Raw genomic sequence first — 24,762 nt, 5'->3', positions numbered from 1 at the left:
TCCTTCCAGTCCTCAGGCACCTCTCCTGATCTCCACAACCTTTCAAAGATGATCATGAGTGGCCTCACTATGGTGAGTCTCCCCTCCATTCAGTAATGGGCCCACACTATCCTTTATTTTCCTTTTGTTATTGATATATTTGAAGAAGACCTTCTTGTTGTCCTTGACATTCTTGGCCAGATTTAATTCCAGATGGGCTTTGAGCTTCCTTGTATCATTTCTACTTACTCTGACAACCTCTCTATATTCATTCCAAATGACTTGACCCTGCTTCCACCTCCTGTGTATTTTCTGCTTGTGCTTGAGTAATGACAGGAGTTCTTTATTCATATACACAGATCTTTTGCCTCCTTTGCCCAATTTCTTACTCACTGGGATGCATGATTCTTGAGCCTGGAGGAAGTAATCCTTGAATATCAACCAGCTTTTTTGGACTCTTCTTCCCTCAGGACTTGTTCCCATGGGATTCTTCCAAGAAGATCCCTGGAGAGACTAAAATTAACTCTCACAAAGTCTGTGGTTACAATCTTATTAGCTGCCTGATACTGTATTCCAAGTATCATGCTTGCGTGATACTGAATTCCACAGTGTCATGGTCACTACAGCCAAGGCTACCTCCAACCTTCACATCTCCAGCAAGGCCTTGCCTGTTTGTCAGTATAGGTGAAGCAGCACACCATTCCTTGTGGGATCTTCCAATACCTGTGTCAGAAAGCTGTCATCAACTTCCAGTGCAAGAACCAGTGCCTGTAACTTTGAGGCTGCTTCAAGTTGCCTGTAGGTCTCATCCACTTCCTCCCTCCTGATCAGGCAACCTGTAGCAAACACCCACAACAGTGTGACCCTTACTACTCTACCTTTTTATCCTAACTCATAAGCTCTTGATTTGATTGTCTTCCACCCCAAGACAGAGCTTGATACATTCCAAGTGTTGCCTCACCTAGAGGGCAACTCCACCACTATGCCTTCCTGATCTGTCTTTCCTAAAGGGTGTGCAGCCAGCCCCTCATGACTATCGCATCTTTAGGCAAAATGGGTATTTTAACTCTTGTGCTGTCACATACATATATGTATATACGTATTGGTTTACCAGCTAATCCTACTGGAAACCTCATTCCAAACCTCACACTGTGGTAGTTAGAAACCCTAACCTGAATTGTCAACTAGAAGCACTCATGTCCAGTTTGTACTCGTCTCTTTTTATTTCATTATCGCCCCCAACTATTAGGGAAAAAAATTATACTTGCACTGAGTAATCACATGTTCCCTCATCCACTGTTACTGGTTTTCCAGCATTGTTTATCAGAGGTGGGGCAGGGGTACACCTTCTTTGACCTTTGTTTTCTGGTTAACATACCTTTAGAAGCCCTTCCTGTTATTCTTTGCATCCCTTGCCAGGTTCAGTTCCAGCTTTGCCATCCCCACACAACTGTACTTTGTACTCTCCCTGGGTCACCTGTCCTAGCTTCAACTATGTATGTATTTGCTTCTTTCCCTTTAGTTTGACCAGCAGTTCCCTACTCAACCATGTGGGTCTATTACCTTCCTTGCCCAATTTCTTGCTCCTGGGATTGCTATCTCTTGCACTCTATGGAAGGCTTCCTTAGAGATCTGCCAGTTCCATGTCCTTGTCCCCAAGGGCAGTCTCCCAGGGGATCCCATCAACTATCTCCCTGGAGAGCTGGAATTCTGCTTTCCTAAAGTTTAGGGGCCTAACTTTACTCCTTACCTGACCCATATTCCTCAGGACTGTGACCTCCAGCAATGCATGATCACCACAGCCTAGGCTGCCTCCAGTCTTGACATCCCCAATAAGCTCACTTGCACTAGTGACCAACAGATACAGTAACACATCTCTTCTGGTAAGACTGTCTGTTATCTGGGTCAAGAAGTTATCCTTCACGCATTCCAGGGATCTCCTGAATTGCCTACAGCTTGCCGTGCTACTTTTTCAGCAGATGTAAGGGTGGTTGAAGTCCCCCATCAGGACAAGAACCTGTAGCTGGAGGGAAAGGCTCCATCAGTAGGCTCCCCTTGATAGGTGGCCTGTAGTAGACATCAATTACAAGGTTCCCTTTGTTGCCTTAGTCTTTGATTTTTACCCACAGGCTTTCGACCTGCTTGTGGCTGTTCTTCAAGGACAGCTCTTCACACTCAATCCTCCTCTTGACTTAGAGGGCAACCCCTCTGACTCCCCTTCCTCCCATCTCTTCTGAACAGCCTGTAGCTATTGATAGCTGCACTTCTGTCATGACTGCAATGATTCTTATGGGTCCCTTCCAACTCAGGATATTCTATGATTCTGGTCATGTGATCTGTCCCACCACATCTCTGTAACTGCAATGAGATCAAAACCCTGTGACTGCACAGGGATCTCAAGTTCCTCCTGTTTGATCCCCATACTCTGTGTGTTCATTTTATAGAAGTATTTGATCGAGTCAATATCCAAGTGGAGGTGGAAAGGAATTCTCCATAGTCCTGTCTTGTGGTTATGTCTTCGGATGTTTGTTCTTGCTTAAGAACAAACAGCTTGCTTCTTAAGAAGGTATCCCTTCTTAAGCCTCCTTTTGCTACTTGGGTGGTCGCTAAAGTTCTCCCATTCCCACACCTCTTCTCTGTCAAGCCTGGCTATGTCCCTATTCCTCTGCAAATCTATGTTAAAGCTCTGCTAACTCCTGAGCAAACTTGAGACAGATGGATCCTGTTGATTGCCAGCAGGCTCAGTGTCATATATACTGATCTGTAATCAAAACTCCCAAAATTTCGCTGGTAACACCAATCTTGAGGCTAAATGTTCATCTGCATGATTTTACTGTTTCTTGCCCAGCATTTCATGTAATTGGTAGGACAAAAGAGAACACAACTTTTGCTCCAGATCCTTTGATCCGTTGTCCCAAGGCTCAGAGGTCCCTCTTGATTGTCTGCAGCCTTCTTGTTGGGACTTCATCGGTATCCACTTGGAAAACCAATAGTGGGTAATAAGCAAGGAGCAGTACCAGGCTGGGAAGTTTCTTGGTGATGTCTCTGACCCAGGCCCCAGGGAGACAACACACAGGCCCTCCATTCCTTTTAAAAGGGAGTAGCCAATGACCACTAGTCTACCTTTTTTTTAATTCAGAGGCTTGTGATGCAGGGAGTAAGCTATGAAACACACATTTACAATTTTAAAAGAGTTAATTTTTTTATTCTTGAATTTAGTTTGCATTTACTCGGTATGTGCTCATTCCAAGTTACTCTGCACTTGCACCAATATTTTAGATTCTAATGATAGGATCCTTTTACCATTCACAGTACATCCTAATGCTTAATTTTGAAGACTGTTTAAAAAACAATAAGCTTCAGAACATCATTGCATATCATTTTACTTTATATAGTTAGTTAGGCCTTGAAGACCAAGAATATTAGTACAAAGTTTTCACCTGTTGCTCAAGTATGTTCAATTAACAGATTGAATTACTCTGATTATCAGTATCATTCTTTACAAATAATTCCCCTAGTATTATATGAGGGTGCTCTCTAATTAAACTAGATTTAAATGACTTTGGACATCTCTAGGAATTATCACAAGCACCACAGAGATGCAAGCAGGCAGGACTTGAAAAACTATGTGTCTGGGAGTTGTCTGCTTTGACTCAGGAGATTATCATTACTTATTTCTATATGTTTATGAACTTGGTGCTTTTGGAATATGTACCAGGAGCAGTCATGGATTTATCAAACAGCCACGGTTTTCATTCTGGTTCTTGTGTCCACATGTACTCATTAACTAAAGGCAATTCTCTATCATTAACATAGTTGATAATTTTTTGCGTACTGCAGTAGAAACGTGATTTGGATCATATTTCTAATAAGGTATCAGCTTTTAATACTGAGACTTAAGTACTGTACTTGTATGGTTTAAACCTGTCTCAAAACCTTAAACAAACAAACAAAACCACCCCAAAACAAACAAACAAACAAAAACCCCCAGACCCATAAACATCATCTGCATCCCTCTCCAATCCAAACCAGCATCGTTTTTCAGTTTTTCAAGATGCAAGACACCTCACTAGGCAAATGTGGTCGGTGATGTCAGGGCAGCCTGTTGAAGAAGTGGTACCGGGAGTTAGAAATTCGAGGTTGTTACCCCTGCAAGATACCTAGGAGTACTGCACTCCACAGTACCAGTCCTACTGAAATGATAGACTTAAGAAATGATGGCTTCTGGAGTGAGAATAGAGTTTGTTTAGATGTGTTTTGTGTGGGATATTTCCCCCATGTCTGAGGAAGATCCTTTGTATTTAGTGTTCTTGTTGGTCCAGGAAGCATCTGCATTTCTGAGCCTTGAAGACTGAATGCAGTGTGGGGCCAGACCAGCGCAGCTCATGATACAGCTCATGAGCTGTATCCCACAAGCTTGGTAAATATTCATCAAGTAACTGCACTATTCTGAGCTTCTTACAAGGCAATAGCAGTGGTGGGAAGGTGGTGCATTTTTAATTTTCAGAGTAGGGTAACCATGCTGATATATGGTTCTTGGTTCCAACCAAATTCAGCGGCGTCATCTGACCTTTGTCTAGACCTCAGCTGGCAGAGGGAGCCAAAAGCTAACACTTAATTTTGGCTGGATCTTGTGCCTCTGAGAGGTAGTAGCTTTTGGCTCCCAGGTTCCCAGTGAGCATGAATGCAGTAGAACTGGACACTATGGGCCGTCTGTCCTGGTGAGGACCCCTATGCCACAGTTAAAATGCGCTAAGGATTAGTCTCTGAGCTCCTTCAGGTTCAAATGAAGTTCCAGTGTCGTGAGGACTCTGAGTTTGTGGAGTTCAACTCCCTGGGCTGAATCCTGAGGTCAAAATTCTCACTGATCTTCTGTGATACCTACAGGGTGGATAGCAGAGGGCTCCTGACAGCACAGATTTCCCCCACCTCACCCTGACAGTCAAAGACATGATGGAGGAGGAGAGAGGCAGAATGGACAGTGAGAGAGAGGAAAGGAGAGAACAGTCATGTGCTGCTGGGGCAAAGCCCTGACACCATGTGCTACAGAACTGCTGTCACTGACTGAGCTTAAGGAAATTCAACTGTGTTTAGCCTTCAGTGGATCTTCAAAAAACCTCATGTCGCAATCCTTGCACACTTACTGCTTTAATAAATTCTTGTCTGATTTAAGATTAGGGGTTTGGCAGTTTGTAAATCAGTTGTTAGATTATGTTGCCTTCTTAAAAAACCAGATGGTTTAATAAAAGTCTACTCTCCAGTTGCCTTTGCAGCATCTGAAATGTACCTTCTCATGAGTGTGGTTTTATAGATATGTACAGTGAGAGGGAGTGAGATACTATAACAGTTTTATGGCTATGTAAACAAACCTCCTTTGTCAGAATTCAGTCATCTTTAACAGCTGGGAGATGATGCTTCTAGTGGTGGTGATCACCTTCCAGATGATAGTACCTACTTAACCATCTCACAGTAATTTAAAGAGCTCATCCCTCTTTTTCTGAGTTACAATGAATATCTGACTGTTAAGAATTTAGCATTTACCCTTCATGGGTCAGTGGATGGGTTAGACTTAAAGCATCTTTAGAGAAAGATTATTCTAATAAATATTGTTCTAGTATTTCAGTAACAGTAAAATACTGTTCTAGTATTTCATGTTTCTTTTTAAAAAAATAAACCTAGCAGCAGGCTACATTTCCTAATAAGCCGTATTTTAGACATAAGATCCCCGTAACTTGAGGATGAGGTGGACTTTCAGAGACAATAGATTTAGTGGCAATATTTCATTTGAATCCTTTTTGGTGAAGTAGATATCCTTAACAGGCTAACAGGGAGGCACTTTATTGTTTTAAGACAGTGTTCTAGGAGCTTCATAAAGGCAACCTTTTTTATATTCCTTTTGTTGTTGTCTCCTCATTTAATCTCAATTTCATTAATTCATGAATTGTGTGCAGAATGTTTTACCTTAAAATTTGTAAACCATGCAAGCGTAAAGTGAGATCTTAATTAAGCATTTCTTTGGAAAATGTGTTAGTCATGTTTTATAGACATTGAAATTTTTTATCACAAAGCACAATTCTTATACATTTTCACATAGGTTGCGCAATTTTCTTGCCTGATTTGCATCTCTAACACTCACCATGCTCAGTAGCTCACAATTTTAGAAAGTAGTTCAGAATAGGGACTGAAGACATTGTGTTTAGCTAGAAGTGGAAAAGGATTTTAGCTGACATTGTAAACAGGAAGGCAACCTTTGCTTATCACATTTCCTTGCTCTCTCTTTAGAAATAAAAGTACCTTTTCTTCCCTGTGTTAGAAATGGAAAATTTACAGGTAAAATTCTGTGCTTTTGAAAATACTGTGGTAAGCACTGAGAAAGAGCTTAGCCCTTTTTCTCGACTTTTAATAATTACTACTGAAACTACCATGTTGTTAGGAGGATTTACCCTCCTATTAGTGTTTTTCCTAGTGAATAACAGGTCTGAGCTTCTGTAAAATACCAAAAAGTGAAAGATCTTAACCCAGCCTAGATATAAAGCAAACCTTTAATCTTAACAAGAGTAAGCAATGCACTGACATCTACCTTGAGGTCTGTGAATCTGCATAGCCTCAACTAGGGGATGTGGAATTGGCTCACTTTGAGATAATCTTTGAATCTTGATGATGATACTGGAAATTACAACAGAATCAGCAAGCGTGTTTTTGAGAATTTTTGGTACTTCCTCGGGAATACAGTAGAGTTCAGACTCCTGCTACAGTGCTTGGACCAAGCAGGCTCAACTAGGGAGGAAGCTGTATTAGATAAGGTAAAACAGGAAGCTCTTCATATAGACAAGATATAAGCTAGTAATTAACATACATCCTCTAGTTTTTCATGTGTGAAAAGTCTTTATTTCACTGGAATACAGAGTGAAGTTTCAGAGACAGTAGCAGTTGGCTAGCCAGAAATTAGTATAAAGAGTAGTTTTGGCAGAGGAATGAATGTGTGAGCTCACAGACTTTGATGGTTGCTTGGTGAAGAGAGTTAATTTGTGACAGGTAACAGAAAAGATGGTGCCTCAAAGAATGTCTTTCTGAAGGAGTCAAGAATCTAGGGCTCAACCTGAAGTTTCTTCTCACCTTTCATGCTTCTTATGACACCAGTGGGCACAGCCCAAATTTTACAGGTATTAAAACATTTCCCTTTTGGGCATGGCAAGACCTCAGCCAGTTTTTTTTTGGAATGACTTAGGTCCATGTTATTCAAGTGTGAGAGCCACATATTTAACACCTTTAAAAATCTGGTCCGTGGGATTTTAAAGGTTATCTTCCATTCATTTCCACGGGGTTATAGGCACTGTCTATGGCAGTCACTTTCGAAAATTGCTATGGAGCAAGGGGCCCTCAAAATAGTTGAGGAGGATCAAAAAGAAAGAAATGGAGAGGCATAAATTAAGGCAGTTTAATGTGTTTGTATGGAATATCTCCTAGGAGTTTCCAAGCATCTTAACTTAACGCTAGAATCTAAGCGCCTAAAAAATGTGCCTTACCTTTGCTTCACCCAGGTTCCCTCTGTATAAAGTAGGGATAATAGCTTGGCCCTATCTCATGGTGATAAAAACATTAAAAGACTGTAAGATTTTTTCCAGCACCATAGTAATGGAGGTTATATAAACACCTTAGATAGTGGAAAGATAAGTTGAACTGGCAAAGCAGAGGTCATGAGCAACTAGAGATGAGATGTAGAAAGGAGCAAAGTTGTGCAAGGCCTAGAAGGCCTGGTAATAACTTTATATACTGTATTATGTCTAGGAGGGAGAATTTCAGCTTTCACTGACCTTTATTTTGAGCCTTTTTCTTCTCTATTTTATTTACAGTTACATGTGCTGACATTTGTACAATTTCACTTTTGCCAAAGACAGAAATCTGGCGATTTTCTCCTTCAGACTTTGTTTTATATTGTTAGTGTGTGTGCGTGTATGAAATTAGCTTCCTGTTAACTACTATGGCATGAAATTAGAACTTGCAACACTGGTACAAAACTCTCTTGTGTCACAGTAATGGGTGTATAGGTATGCTCATGTTTGATCTCAGTAGCAAATTTAGCTAACATATGTTCTGAGCTTTTTTTTATGTCATAAAAACTGGAAGAAACTCATACAGGCTTGCATAACATTTTCCAGTGTTTTCAGCAATATGTGATTTTATCAAGATCTAGTCTTAAGTTTTTAAACTTCAGACTAAAACTTTTTGTGTCATACGAATCCTGAGGGTAAGTTTTCCCTGCAACAGTGATGACTCAACCATTTCCTGAACTAATATCAGGGAAATATATATTGTCCAACATTATTAGTTTATTTATGCATTGTCTCGCATATACTGGAAGAAGATTTGGAAGAGTGATGTTCTCTCAAAGTCTCCAAATTTGGCTTTTCTGTCATTATTGAGAAATCACCTTTTTCACACTCAGCCTTCTTATTTGCTGGCAGCTAAATTACTGGAGAAGTCCAGCTTGTAACCACTCGTGAGATTCATCTCGGGTGTTCTAAAACCGAACAGGATTACTACTACTGCTCATCCGTGATTCTGTGGTGGCTCTAGCAAGAAGTGCTGTGTCTAGAGAGCAAGTTTGATGAGGAATAGGTTAGGGGAGATAAAAACAGAGAAAACACGTACAGAGGCTGGTCCTTAGGGATTGAAGAAAATTATCTCTTCCTGCAGTTTAGAAACTACTCGGGGGAATAAATAATTTCAAAATCCCCTTGAAAAATGCATCTTACCCACATGGTAGTAACTGGGCTGCTCAGAGGATCCCTGCTCCCTTCTCACTTGATCTGTGGAAAAAGTCCCAGTCCTACTGCAGACCCTTTTGGGAGCCATGGCTGTGCTGTGTGATTCCATCTCCACTGCCTCAGTTTGTTGTTTGGGGTTTTTTTGTGTTAAGACATTAAAATTCCAGCTTTGATCAGTTCAAGGCTATGAGATGGCACCCCTGAGGCCCAGATGAACTTAGTAAGTACTTATTTCTATATGCTTGATTACAATCTCCTTTTTCTTTTGACTTAATGATCTGAGTGAGATTATGGCTCTTCACTTTGCGCTCATGAAAGACTAAGCGTATTTTCTTGAGATGCATGAAGAAGGAAAATCACCTTAGCCCCAGAGTTGTCTGTAAATTTCATCTCCTGTAGTCAGTGACCATCTTTAGGAAAGCTTATACTTTGGGTAAACAGGTGGTATGATCTTACTCCTGATGGAATACTGGAATTTTCCATTACTGAGATACATACAGTGGGCAGGCCGAGAAGCTTCTGAACCAAGAGGCTGGAGAAAATTATCTTTCAGATCCTTTCACAATTTTAAAGGTGTTCAGTGAGTGATTCACTTCTTCCTTGCCTCATTTTGACGCTGAGTTATCTGGCTAGAATCCAATCTTGGAAAAGACACTTCCGAAGGCGATCCTGCCAGAGGGAGTCTGCTTCTTTAGCAGCCCTCTCACCACCAGGGAGAAGGGTTGTGTATTGAAGATATTTGCCTCTCAGCACCTTGCAGCATTTCACCCAATTTGCCTAATCTTGCAAGTGTGTCAGACCTGTCACTGTCACAAGGCAGGTCTGCAGGATTAGACCCACCTTTTACACTTTAAAAACAGTTCTCTACCAATAATTACAATTTTTTATATGTGTGTGCAGGTGTGTATATATGTAATATTTATCTCTCTCTCCACACACACGCACACACACCCACTTGCATATATTGGCATATATATGCATACATACACATACGTGTATATGTGTAGGAGTATATACGTAATATGTGCATATACACATGCATACACACAAACCAGGTATGTATAGGCTGACTGTCATCTATTTTACATTAGAAAACAACACAATTTATTCTTTGCCTCTTAGCATGGAACTTTCAAAGAATGTATAAAGACTATAAATATACATGCACACATTATACATACACGTGCACAAATGTTCCCATCACCTAGAGTGCATTAAAAAGCAAGACATTTTAGTTTGTTCTCCTGATGGACCTTGTTAAAAAGATGTGTTAGTGTATCAGTTCCTATATTTCAGAAGAGAGCAGTGCAGAGACATTCAATCCAAAGTTGCTTGCTATTTTTAAGCTGAAATTAGATTCATTGCTTTGATTATTCCATTGTGGGCCCCAAGTTATATTTTAGTTGTCCTTCACCCTTTTCTCCTTTATTATTTATAACCCACACTCTTTGAGCAATGACCAGGACTAATCTGTAACCTTCTGTCCTTCTGCCTGATTCGTCCTCTTTTGAAACACAAAGATTGAAGCAAATATTCTCAGACTCTGTTAAAATATAGATAGATATTTCTCCCATATATCTTATACTGAAATAAGACTTAATGGAGGTTTTGCTTTTCTGATTCAGTCTCAGTGGACCTACTTCAAAGGAAAATAGCAAAGGACTGGGAAATACTTATTGGTATTCATTGTATTATAATGTATCTAGCACATATGCACTCACATCGGTACTTTATAGGCCTCCACCAAATGGCTTGTGTGGCTATCTTGATTGGTTAGATTAATGCATCCATGTTTTGTGGGGTTTTTCTCCCCCCAGTGTTTTTTTGTTTACCCTGCAATGTTAGCTGCACCTAAATAAATAAATTAAATAGTAATTCATTTGTGCTCACTCTACATCACAAAGAAGTGGGGCATAAAACAGCATTAGCAGTGAATCCCCTGGGGACCAAAGAACCTCACAGGGGGCTGGTCCTCTGAATGGTCTCTGTCACTCCCTAGCAGCTAATGACTGAAACAGGATCCATTGCCACTGGGAGCTTTTAATTTCCTTACATTGTACAGATTGCTCTGATCCAATGCAAAGTGACAGCTACCATTTCAGTACAGCTCATTAACAGCTTGTGCAAAAGCCAGCATGCACCATGTCTTCACATATGCTATATTGCTGTGATATGTGCTCATACAAGCTAGAATCCAGCCTTTGGATAAGTTCTAAAACAACATAGTTGCAGGCATAATACATGCAGTGTCTTAGATACCTGGGGAAAACAGACAGTATATTTAAACTTACCAGATTTATGGTAAGTTTATGGCAGAAAGATTCATGTCCATACTTCAGAATAACTTGAGAAAACTCCAGGATTTATTTGCTTGGTGAAAAACCAGCAATAATGTATTGAAGAGCAGGGAGCATATAACAGAGAAAGTTTTTCAGGAAATTTAGGAAATGTCAGGATTGCTAACAGGGGAAGAATAAAAAGGTGTCAATTCAGGAAAGTAATTAGAAAATTAATCGAAAGTTCTCAAATTCTCTAAGGCATGTGGAACTACAGAACAGTTATGTCTGTCAGGCACAGGCAACAAAACTACAATAACTTTTTTTCTGTTAGGTTGGGTTTTGGTTGTGGTTTTTTTGTAAGCTCTAGTAAATTCTAACCAGCTGTGGTATCTTCAAAATCAGTGGGAAAATCTTGCTTTAATTTGTACAGGAATTTTTATTTTTCCAGCATGTGTGTATATAGGGAAAATTGCATTAACTGGGTTAGCAGTCAGGAAAGCATAATTTTTTTTTTTTTTACATAATTTTTGTTTGAAAAACAAATCCACTGAAAAAGAAAGAAAAGCTTGGTGTTTCAATTGCCAGATGGAACAATTGTATCGAATAGGAGAATAGTAGAATAAATCCAGAGCATACTGATGTTCCTCATCATTCAAACCTTTGAGGGGGCAAAAACTGTCCAGCTATGGTCTATTAATTCTAACATAATTGATGAACCTGGGAGGTTGTCCCAAATCAGAAGCAATGTCAATGTCTGCACTGTGATGACTTCATGGGAACATATCTGTAGTGCTTCCATAACACCATTTTTGATCTGAGCATGTCAGAGAAGCTTCAAAGTCTGTAATGAAAGTATACCATTACAGTAGACTGAGAGGCCAACTCTGAGTAATTTGTAAGGGTACAGGATTTTATCAACCCTTCTTCAGCTCAGTGAAACTGAAAGTATTCAACACCTTCAAGGGTTAAAAAGAAGAAGCTTTCTTGGAATTGAGAGTATAAAATATTCTGTGGGTATTTGCTGAAGTTGTAATTTACAGTCACAGAATGTTTGGAAAGTCCAATGGATAACAGGTTATCCTTAAGTATAAAGTCCTCATTCTGAAAGATGCCGAACCAGAGAGATGGATTGTTAATGTGCCTTGCTCAGTAAAAGCAGCTAAGTTGCAAGTAGTTGTCATTTATGTTCCTTCCCTAGTTTTGCTTCTGACTATTTGTGGGACTGACTGGAGTCTAATTGTCATGAGGAGCTTTTATTAGTGCATGAAGTAAATAGCATCAGATATGGGTCATATAATGAGAAAAACTGTGATGTAGTTACGTTTAGATCCTGCAGTCTACATGAATGAATTAATGAAAAGCTGTAAGATGAGACACAATTATTTTAAGGTGGAAGCTTCCATTTTGATGAATTTTTGAAGTTATTTTTTCTGTTTTTAATGCAGAAGTTGAGATAAGTGCAAAGGTAGATGAGTTGAAATAATGTCATTGTCAACTTAGCAGGATAGAGCTGGGTGACTTTTAGTGACAAGAGGTAGTGAAGCTCTCTAATATCCTACAGGACTTGTAGCAGGCAGAGAGACAAACCCAGAATCTTGTGTTTTTAAGGCAGTACGGAATGGGATCACTGAGGGGGCATTGGAGTATGTGGGGGTTCACTTAGATAGCAAATGTATGGTTTAGTGTTCAATAAAAAGAGCCAATATATTGCCAATATAATAATGTATTTTAGAAGTAAAATTACATTTGAACACATGTAAAACACCTTGCTACAGCTCATAACCCACTGTTTCTACCTACAGTGCACCTCTTCTTCCTCACTCCTTTTTTTATCAGAATGAAACATGTCAACGTGTAAAAAGAATACACATTTACATATTTAATAAATAATAGAAGCACGACTTAGTTTATGAAACAAAAGTGGATATAGGTCCATGATAATATTCTCAGGGAAACAAAAGGATTATGTGTATATATACATATGTATGTTCACACAGTGTGCATGAAAAGATTATTTACTATATATAAACTAGAGTATCAGTAACAGTGTGTTTTTAAAAGATTTTTGCATCAAGTATGTGTATCATATTGCATTAAATGTGTATGTACCAGAAACACATTGTTTTAAGATGGAAGAATAGTCAGTAAATATTGATGCATTCAATGGACAGAAGATATGCTGGATCCTCAGTAATCCAAAATGTATCTTAGTAAAACCTTGTGTTCCTAAAGGGGACAAGCTGCTAGTGTGAGTACTTAGACTTGAAAGATGTTTTGCCACAAAGAATTAGGGTTTTCGCCTTATAAAAATGTCACACTAAACATAATGACCTCTCTGAGAACAGTAACGAGAGGAGTAGGAGAGTGGCTCAGCATTGGCTGAGGCAGTGGTTTTACGGAGCTCCAGAGTAGCCGGCATCTTCTCTAGATAACAACTTGACACCGATGGCTTGATGGGACTCCATGCTTTGAGAAAGTGTCCTTATTGCAGGCTCTGACCCCTTGCCAGGGAGCTGCTGCCTGCTAAACGCAGGTTGCCTCAGGGCTTGCCTGAGTGTGAGGTTGTGCATGTCCCACTTCTAGCACAGCTTTTTAAAAGTCCCTGTAGCTGAACTAGTGCAAATGGCCAAATTAACCCTTTGGATGGAGATTGTTCAGCCATATTCACACATCAGCAAAGGAGAAAAATTTAAACTAAATTTAAATAAGCCAGTTAAATTAGTTATGATTAAAGAAGCTGGAACTGCATATGTACGCAGAATGCATTTGTATGTATTTTAAAATTTAGTTAGTATCACATATATTCCCAACCCATCATATATTGGTTCAATCAGGCACATCTCTAGTAGCAGTAGTTGCACACCAGTACTGTATCTTGTGATATACCTCTGATCATAATTTGGAAAAACTCAGTTTTATCCAGCTGCACGGTGTTTATACAGTATGTTGTGCTCAAGGGTAAGGCAAGAAAGCACCTAGCCACATGTCTTGCATCTCTGATTGAATGCATAGGCAACCTGAGTGCTTAAGGCAACATAAACAGCATGTTATGTTGTCTGCCTGTGACCTTCAGAAGAAGTCTACAAAGCAGATCTCAAAATTAATTAAAATTATGGATTAATATTACTTAACGATGCTTAGAAAGTTTTACTTTCACCTCTGACTTCTCTGTAAAGTGGAAAAATTAGCTAACAACTAAGGACCTACCAAAAATCCTGTCCTGTGGCCTTTTTTGCTCACTGTCCCCAAAAAGTGCAATGGTAGTTTTTCAAGTAGAAGGGTTATATGTGTGAGTTAAATTGCAGGGTCAGATGTTGCTCTTGGACGTGCATGAAGAATCCAGTTGATGATGACAGATGAATCAGGCCTTAGGTGGTAAAACTGGGGTATTTGACTCTTTAGGTTGAAGGAGAAAATGTGTGGCCATGTTTTCAGAAATACACAGTGACTGTGTACCTTGAAGAAAATATTCCTAAAATAATTGTATTGGTTCTCATGAGCAGGATGTTTTACAGCTGAATCACTCTGGGAACACCAACTCCCAAAATCATGAATATAAAAATCATAGATTTTTGAGTTTTTTAAACAGTAATTTCCTGCTTCTTCAGTTTTGAGGCTTCATGGTCTTTGTATTCATGTTTCTAGTCTCCAAAACCCTGAAAAGATGAGATTTTTTTTCCTTTTTTGGAGAGGGTGAAGGACAGGGAAGTGAGAAAACCAGTCTGTATTCACTTGACTCCCACAATACGACCTTTAGAAAAGCATTAAGTACTATAAGTCTCAGTCAAGCAAGGTGACTGTCAAGGCTACATGTAGTCATTAGACAGAGGACCTTGTGAAAAATTAGCAGATGTGTTATTTCCTTTTTTGTTAGGGGGGCTATCACTTCTAGGATTAAAAAAGAAGCAAGCAGACTTTATCACTCTCCAAAAAGCCTAAGTCTTGTGATGAAAGATGTATCCTGAGAGGGGACATAGTGATGTATTTCCATTTAGAGTTGAGTTCTTTGCTGGCCCGTGTCAAGAGACAGTCACTGCAGATACAAGGTGAGCTTTGGGGAGCGACTCAGCTTGACACCAGGAACTGCAGGAGGATGGCCGTGGTGAGTCTGTGGAGTGAGTTTGCTTCTGCAAGGCTGAACTCCCAGAAAATAGTCATTGGTGAGGATTTTTAACCTTGCAAAGAAAGGAGGTGCTGTTGCATGGGGTCACCCCATTTGCTTTCCTCTTTCAAATAGCACAAGGGAAGAGGAATGGGGGTAAATAATCTTTTTGACAAAGAGGAAATAAAACAGGGACACTTTTAACTCTGAAGAAAGAAAAAAAAGATGGTTTCCATATTAGTGTGCAAGTTTAACATTTTTTTATTTGTCTGTTTTTCAGAGATTGAATTTAGTTGGTCTTACAGATCTTAATCTTTGTCTCAGCTGGTGTCCCGCCACCCCCCATTTGAAGGACTTGGGGGTAGGCAAAGCAGGCAGTGCGTCTGGGAACAGGTCATTCTGGCTGCAAGAAGGAGGAAATGGTATTTAAAAAACCCATTTAATTAAATGACAACACTTGGGATTTCATTTAATTCACATTACAGGAGGAATTTAGACTTCCACTGCTACCACCTGCTGCCAGGCTGAGCTGCGAGCGTTGTTCCTGCGTCTCACCGATGCAGGTGAACTTACTGCTGAACCACTTTCACAGTCCAGAAAGCATGACATTCCTTGTTACCAGTGGGAGGAAAGGCTAATTGAGAAGTGTGTATAAAAGCTGTAATGAGTAGCATTTACATGTATTGATTAGAAGCAGGCCACAGTCTCTCATTTATCACCACCAGCAGCTGTGAAATTTTCCCCACGTCGATTGGCACGGCTCATATTCCTGCTCCTCTGGTTCTTTATTGCTTTTTTCTTCCCCCCACCTGCCCTGAACCAGAGTGCTGATCCACCAGCTGGAATGGGCTGGTAATTACTCCAGCTTCTCCGCCAGCTGCCACAATTGCCAAACTGCTGGAGTGAAAAATTCCATCCTGCATTTCCGATTTTTTACATTACCACTGCATAATCATATTTGACGAATAATTAACCTGGGTTAATACTTCAGGGAGCCATTTGCAAGTAAATTGATAAGCTGAGTGCTGTAAAGGTGCACAAGAGCTAAAGGCTTCAGGAAGATGCACAAAACAGCCCACTGACGGTGCTATTTCAATACATGCATACCTCTTGACCATCTTAATTAAGAGTGGACGGTGGTACTGTCTCCTAGCCTCCTTAAACAGAGCATGGCTCAGGAGGAGCAAGAGGATGGGAAACACACTCAAATTAAACACTCCACTGTATCTGTCTCATGGCAGTGGTGCAATGTATGTGAATAAGTGCACTTTTCCTCCCTTTCAGATTTAGAAATGAACACTGTTAGATCAGAATCTTGTTAAACAGGGTTGAAATCAATGAAAACTTTCCTTGCCAATTCAGTGGAGAATAAGGTTGGAGAGTTGTTTGCCCTACCTTTAATAATACCATTCAGGTCAGTGAGAAAGCAGAGTTGAGTCCTTTTGGAAATTTATATATTTGTATTTTTTTTTCAATTAAGGCAGCTGCGCTGTGTTTCAAATGTATGCCTTTGCTTTGAGGTCGATCCTGGACTTCCGAGATTGCTTAAAAACCTCTCTATGTGACTTCTGTGGTTTATAAATCCACTCTTTCTTCAACATCAGATTTTAAAATGTTTGGCATATATCCTATTTGGAGCAGGATTGCACTAAAGAGTAGCTGATTCGAAAAAATATTTTTGGTTTCTTCTGCACTTTTAAAAAGTAAAAAAAAAAAAAAACAAACCACAAAAGATTTCTGTTGCGTTGGTTTTTCTGGCACAGTTACTGTTATCCAGGCAAATACTTCTTTAAGGTGGCCAGTAAATGTCATATAAATGTTCTGTAGCACAGTTTTGGGCACAGCAAGAGACAAGAATTAGAGTTAAATGAGAGCCACATTATTGCAGATCTTATCTGGGGCTTGCTTTCATTTGGTTTTTGCTATGTAGCAACATTCCTTAGATTCAGAATAAAATCTCATAAGAAATTTTATAATATATTTCTATTTCTGGGGAGACATGCAAGAAAACGGTTTCTAAATGGAGAAAGAAAAAAGAAAATAATTAGTCACAATATTTTCATATGAACTGTGTGTGATTTTTTATCTCCTCAAGACTTCCAGCCTAACTCCTGATTTTTGGGAATGTCTGGTTTGACAGCCTTGGTGGCAGCCCTTATGTGCCATACAACTGCAAAACTATGAATTGAGAGAACAATTAGTGGATTTGTATATCACACACTTGCCAACGTGCCCTAAGCAGAATACAGTCAAGACACCATTAGCAGTGGAGTTACGTAGCAGCCCCCAGCTGAGCACCCTCCCTGGCTGAACTGCCTGTGCAAAGCCCTGTATGTTCCTCATGGAGCGTTGGCACATCCCATCACTTGTGCCCCAGGAATATGTCTGGAGATGGTGAATGGGCATGTGGAAGTTAAAAGCACCATTTTAATTATTTTGTCTCTACTTGAAAGAAGAAAAATAGTTAAATAAAAACATATGTATTAGGGTTTAAGAGATCAAAGCAGTTTTTATTATTCACTAAGATGACTAAGGAGAGAGATGCAGATGGGATTATTTAAAATTAAACAGTGTCACTATGGTCCTATGAAGAGCAAGGCTTTCTCTAACACAGCTCCTTCTTACAGATATGCTGACCATGGGAGTAGGTTTGAGCGGGCTGCCATGAAATTGTAAATTGGGTACTTGAAGGCAATATTGGTTTTTTTGGAAGGCATAGTATTTCTTTAAGAAGCATAAACCTTAATCATGTGGAATATTATTTTCATTTGCTTTAAATAATAGAGGTTTATCAAAGTAGCTTAAGTTAAGAATTGTCTTATATGTAGTGATTTGCGCTGTTGCTAGTGAGAATTTAAGGATTTCTGGGTTATTTTGTGTGATTTGAAATCTCTGTAGTTTCAGAGAACTCTGAGAGGAAGAATAACACATCAAAATATAGGGGGTTTATGATTTCCAGTGGTTTTTTTATTTTTTGCAAATGAATTTAATTTAATTTAATAAGTATTTTATAAATAACTTATTCATTGTCAGGAGAAAAGCTAGCCAAATCTTGAATTTCTTCAAGCCTCAGGCTGACAGCTGTATGTATTGTGGCAGATGTACGAACCCTTATAAATCCCTACTAGAAATTTGGTGCAGAGGGGTTTCATTGGAAGTGTGGTACACCGAAGACCACTGTCATTAGATCATTACTGTTCAAAACTCATGTGCAATGTGTGTATGATTTGCCATAGCAAATGTTTCTAGAAACTGAGGCAGGTGCTTCAGAGTGTGACCCACTCACAGTAAATATGAAAGGAATTAGCCTTTTCAGTTATGGTTTCCTTCACCATGCAGTTTCTCAGGTCTGCCTTATCATTTTCATGTGGACAAATTGTCATCTGTCTTATTGTCTGCTCAGCTGTTTCTGTAAGCAACCTCTTTCAAACCTAAATAGAATTGCATGGCGTGGCATGGCAATTCAGAAAATAAATAAAGAATAACACTCTTATGACTATCCTGCTGTATTTCCCCAGCACTTAAGTGGTCAGAGCTTCTGTGCATGTCAGACTGAAAGTCGGTGCTGGGCATTTGTCACTGTGTGTGGTAATGCAGGGGAAAGCAGTTCCTTTCAGGGCTCAACTGTAGCACTAAGTGAAATCAATGGCCAAACAATCTAACACAATTGGTCACATATTGATAGAATTAAACACCGCTGTTAACGTGACTTGTCATTGATCTGACAAAAACAGAGTCCAGGCTAAAAGTCGCCTGAAGCCTTTAGACTCTGCGTTTACATAGCAAAGGTTGGAAAATTATTCGCTCCATCTGTTTCTAACATTTTTTCTATTTTTGCTGACAATACTCCTCACTCTGGAAAACACTTGCAGAACTTTTAACCTCTTCATTGTCAGAAACCTCCATTGTCACATACACACGACCCCGCCCACTGTGCAAATTCTCTCTTGTATCAGGCCTTTGGGTCTCTTTTCCTAATGAATACACAGGGAAATGTTCACAAAAGTTAATCCAAGAACTGGGAATCTTCCCTATGTCAGGGACATGGTCATCTGGATCAGCTGCAGGCAGTTTTGTGAGTAGGCAGACACAAATGGTGGAATATAGAACATTACTACCTTTGAAACAGGGAATTTATCAGGAAAGCAGAATTAGGCTCAAACCTTCTGGTGAACAACATATCTGACTTGTGCAGGATATAGCCTGTTTTCAGGTCCAGAGGGTAAAAATACCAATAAAGATAGAAATTAAGAGGTTCTCTGCTAGTATCACTTGAAAAGAGTTGCATTCAGGAATCAGTTTTATTGAGCTCCAGCTTTGAATCTGTAGTTTAGCTGTTGACCTTTCCTTGGTGTGTCAGAATCCAAAAGATTTTGCATTATGAAATCTTCAGCTAGATGGAATAATTGCCATACACACCAGAAACAAGTTCCTAATGAGAGCCTGAAAGATCTGAACAAATTGCTCCAGAGTATTTGCAGGGGAAACTTGTTCTTAATGCTGCCGAGTTCTCTGATCTGACCTACGAGTCATGGTTTGCTTTTAGGCTGATTGCAAACCTGATAATGTTTTCTAAAGTACCATAAGAGGAAGGAACCTGGGTTTGTAAAAAGCACGTCTTAATGGTACTCGTAGTCACAACATGTCGGCCCTGCATTTCTGCACCATTCGCAGTGCCAGGAAAGGCGTTCTCACCTGCTCCACTCTCACAATCACTTCTCTCCTCCTCTCCTACAGCTCTTTGCCTCTTAGACATCTATTTTGTTTTCTGCAATCTTCGTGTTGTTAGAGTTTATAGATACTTGACACTTTGATAGTGGGTATTGCTTCTTCGTTTATCTGCTGGCTGCTGAGCCCATGGATTGCTGGCAAAGGGGTGCTGGCAGGCTGTGCTCCTGCATGTGCCGTCATGACATTTGGTGTTCCTGGACAGCCTGAGCACCTCAGGGTGATCAGTAGCATAAGTCTACCTCACACCTCAATTTTGGGGGAGAGAAAGCTGTGTTTGCAGGGCTCTTGTTCACTTTTTTCTGATGTTACTGTTTTATAATAAAAGCTTTCCAATCAAGTTCAGTGTAGACCTTGCTGGTGGATTGTTGTTGCCTCTGGCAGCTGTGATGGCAAGATTTGCTGTGCTGTATGCAGCCTAGGGACTCTGAGGTGAGTTATCACACTTCCACGGCTCCTTCCTTTAATTCACAAGCCTTGCAAAGATGTAGGGAGTGAGGGAGGGAGAAAAAACTTTAATGTATCTAGTAACATAGTCACAGCGGGGAGAGAGTCAGAAAAAAAATTATGCTGCTTACTTGCACTTCTTGCAACATTACAGAAGCAGACAGGTATCTTCTGAGTGCAATATGAGTTCTTCCAAGATTATTAGCAGAAAGACATTCCCACAGCAGGAAAGGAGCAAAGACACCTGAGCACACTAGTTATGTTCTCGCAGTCTGGAGCTCTGTGGAACAAGGTGGTGGTGCTTATCAACCTTCTCCACATCCTTGTCATGAAACACCAGTGCATGAACGGTATACACATCTGAACTGGAAATGTGAAATGCTTGGAAAATATTACCCTATACTGAAGTTGAAAGCTAATTTCCCATCATGACAATTCCCAGTAGACTCATACATTTGAAGTCTCAGTATGAACACTATGAGCTCATTCCAGAGATTAAAGAACCATACTGGCAGATGAGATGTCAGGAGTGAGACATAATTGTACTACAGAAGTGGTAACCTGTACATCTGGGGAAAAGAAGAGGACGCAGCTCCTGCATGTAGGACACATATCCTGCATGTGGCCGGGTCTTTGAACTATATCAGGAAAGATCACACCACCAACAAGGCAGCAATATGATGTGGCCTTCCTTCATACAAATGCTGTCTTCATCCTCCTCTCTCAGTTGTACCCCTTCTCTTTTCCTAAAGTAATCTAAGACCTACAACTTGGTGATGGTTTCATGAAATGCCCTGATGTAGTATGTAAAGAGTGTGTGAATGCTAAACATCATACTGCATATGATGGCAATATAAAGAGAGTGCACACACAAAGGCTTTCTTCTCATCTTTCTATGCAGTGGTTTGAGTAGCATTTAGGAAAGTTCTTCAGCAATTGTGCTTGGTTGGTTTGGATGCTTATAAAACCTTCAAATCTATTGATACAAGAATAAATTTTGTGAAATGAACTGGACCCACATCTGAATAGTGCCTGTAATTTTAGAGACACTGCATTCACTTACAGTGGGGAATTTGAAGCATTTTTATAAGACATACAGTTGCATTTTTTTTCTGTGAGAAGCCTTATCCCTAATGAGATAAGGTGAGATTTTCTCACCAAAAGAAATTAAAAACAATTTAAGATGAGTAGACTACACGTATTTATCTCAGTATAATTTTCATATTGCATTATTAGAAAAAAAAAAAGAAAAGCTTACCTTATTTCATCACTCATTGTAAATAAAGTGGATAAAAAAAATAAAAAGTTCTTTATGTTTACTTGACACTCCTTTGCTGTTTAGAAGATAAAGTTTAAGGACTTTGGTAACCTTTTAGCTTCTAAATTCTAAAGGACCAGAGATTTTTGTCAAAATCCCCAAATCTAGTCCTTACAACTGCAAGTCTATGTTAGCAGTGCTTTCCTTTGAAATTTTTAGTCATCAGCAAGTAGCAACTCTGTCTAACAGCTGCTCAAAATTTGTGTCAATTAACTTTTTTTAGGCTTCATAGGATGCAGGAACAATGGCAAAATATACCATGAATATGTTCCTATGTTCTAGAATAGGGTACTTAATTTTAAGTGAGGAGCTAGTTAAATAACTATATGTAACCTTCACATTAATGCTATTTCATCTCTTTCGGTATTGTGTAACCCTCGAACAGAGCATCAAAACTAAATATCCTTGATAGACTTGCAGTGATGTATTGTGGTCACTGGAGACATTTTAAACAGTGCAGCCAGCTGAGTGAGGTTTCCGTGCTGTCTCTATCTTTTTGTGTCCATGAAATGTTTAGTTCTTATTACAGCTTACTTATGCATCCTAGGATTGAATTTTTTTTCCCTTAACTTAGACAATTGGCTGATCAAGGACAGCTCTTTAAGCAGGTTTGAGAGATCTGTAATAAATTATCAAAGACCTATGAAACCAGCTTCGTAATAAATTATCCCAAGTCCCATGCAGTCCCTAGCGTTGCAATTGGAATTCATGGGAGCTTGGCCTGACATGTCTCTGGAGAAAGTCTTAATCCTTCAAGTGAAAGTCTGAGAAACTTGGCATGACAGACTGTGTAAGATTAAGCCATGACGGTCTGCCAAGACTATTTTAGAAATTTTGTGCTTAATGGCCTCAGCTATATTTCTCACTCATTCTTCCTCCGGTGGGTCTTTAAGTCTATTGACATAGTAAAATATGGATGGTCCAACTGGACTGGTGAACTTTTAATTATCTATGTGCCACACCTTTTGTGCAGTGAATACCATGGCTCCTTGGTTTCGGAAACATTTCTGTGTGTCCATAACCTTACTGATGTGAGTAACTTCACTGGTGGGAGCAGAACTCCCCCAGCCTGGTTCATGGTAGTGCAGGGAAGGACTGGGTGAGGAACTGAGGGTTTGCTGGCATTTGCATTATGTGAGGTGTGTACAATATCTAATGGGACTTTCTGCCCCCTTACCACTGTACAGTGTCTCCATCCACTCTATCAGTTCCAGGATAAAAGAAAGCACATGCAAACATGCCTGCGGAATCAGAGCTGGTAGCTACTCAGCATTTTTTTTGCTGCAGTTGTTTTTTTTGATTCTCAGGTGTATTTGGATCAAGCTGAACTGAACAAGGCTTAGAGAGATCCATAAAATCTTGTGGAAAAAGAATGAAAGCCACTTAAAATATTTTTTTGCTACATAAAATTGTAATGTCACGGAAGTGTTTTCAGTGGAGACTTTCTAGTGTAGAAAATGTGTTGCTTTGGGAAGCCAAGACTTTCCCTTTTTGGGTAACTTTCTGTAATTTTTTATGTAAGTGTAGTAAAAGGTTTTCACCTTAAGCCTACCATTAAATCAAGATACTCTATTTCTGTATCCTGAGTTAATTTGATAGTAGTTTCATGTTTTTGGAGATTGACAAAAGAGAACATGCTGCTGTGGCAGAGGGACTGGAATCAAATTAGTACATATTGAATCGGCCAGCTAATCAGGGGATTAAATGTTAAAAAAATCCATGTGAGATGCTTTAATGGAATATTTGTATGTGACAGGGCAAGGTCTGAATGACAGATGCATGCCATGCCTTGCAATATTATATGGATAAAGCACCCACGTAGATTTCATAGTTCTATATTGTTTGTATTGAAGTATTTTCTAAAAAACCCAAGAAGGATTGCATATTATTTTACAGCGTGTTTCATAAGCATCAGAAAGCTGGTCAGAAAAGTGAGGAAAATATGTACCATGATGACTATAATAAATCCTAGGAAAAAGCAATGGAAGCAAACTTAGGGAAATGTCTGTTGGCAGATGATATGTTGTGTATTGTATGATCTATTCATGGCACAGGTATGACACTTATAGGAATGGCAGCAGTTGTGTCTGTACATGTGGCATTAAAGAGAGAATTCATGTCTGGCATAAAGATACTTTGGTGTATGCCCAGGAGCCAGTCTGCCCAGCGATGAATATTAGTGCTATTCTTTCCTTTTGATTGAAATCCCTCTGGAGGGGAAGGTAAGCAGTAGTTTCAGCATTGGATTATTAATGTTGCTAACATACAGGGGAACTGTTACTAAAGTTGCAAGGTTTAACCAAATGGGTAACTGCAGTGTGCTGTTCCTTCAGAAGCATGTTCCCAACCCCACCAAGTGTTTGTGCCTGGCTTTTTTCCAATTGTGGAAAAGAAATGGAGCTACTACACTAAATAAAGATGGAGAGGAACATGCATCTTAGAGAAAATGAGGGTCTGGTGTTGTGGGGCATTATCCTGGGAGGGACTCGGTTTTGTGTCCTGAATCAGATCTTAGTGCTCCCAGACTCAGTCAAATGGGGAACGTGCCATTCTCTTTCCCCCTCTGGTTCTGGTTGTGGTCTAAAATTGTATTCTGGATGTTAGAAATGAGTGTACTGCTATAAATTGAGTGTACCCTTCCACTTCTGAAAATGGAGTTTTGGAAAAATTCGGTTAACTGGTTTTAGCTACTTTGGCCTTTTCCAATAAAGATAAAATAACACAGAATCTGACATTTTCTACCTGGGTCTACAGGTCAAATTGTTCCCATGTTGAGACATAGACTTTACAGTTGTCTCTATTGCCAAGCAGGGAAAATTAAATACCCAAAAATTTTCTGTCTTAAAAAAAAAAAAAATTGGAAATTTACTTTTAATTAGTTTATAGAGTATTGGGAATCAAATTGCATAAGAGGGTGACTTTTCGGTTTTGTTTTGTTTTTTTAATAGGATATTGTTAGCCCAGTCCTCCTGGTCAAATTCAGGAAAGTTGATTATTGTATGATCTCTTTGTAATCCCATTCTTTGTTCAAGGGATTTCATGGCACTAGGTGCTGTATAAACACAGGATAAAAGGATGGAGCTATCCCCAGAAGCTACAGAATTTTTTGGAAAATAAGGAAAACTTAAGAATACTGAGAAT

The 24,762-nt window shown here is 39.5% G+C and overlaps 1 protein-coding gene across 2 annotated transcripts in view; it reads left to right on the top strand.

Annotated features, from left to right (window-relative positions):
• The window catches only part of POU6F2 (POU class 6 homeobox 2), a 249,658-nt gene that overhangs the window by 21,680 nt on the left and 203,216 nt on the right, over positions 1–24,762 (top strand). The window lies entirely within an intron of this gene.

This window comes from Pipra filicauda, unplaced genomic scaffold (assembly GCF_003945595.2).
Source record: "Pipra filicauda isolate LSUMZ 115617 unplaced genomic scaffold, ASM394559v2 scaffold137_size4652046_pilon, whole genome shotgun sequence".
Classification (NCBI taxonomy): Eukaryota; Metazoa; Chordata; class Aves; order Passeriformes; family Pipridae; genus Pipra; species Pipra filicauda.
The sequence above is the reverse complement of the archived record's forward strand: the minus strand, read 5'-3'. Positions and strand labels throughout refer to the sequence as shown.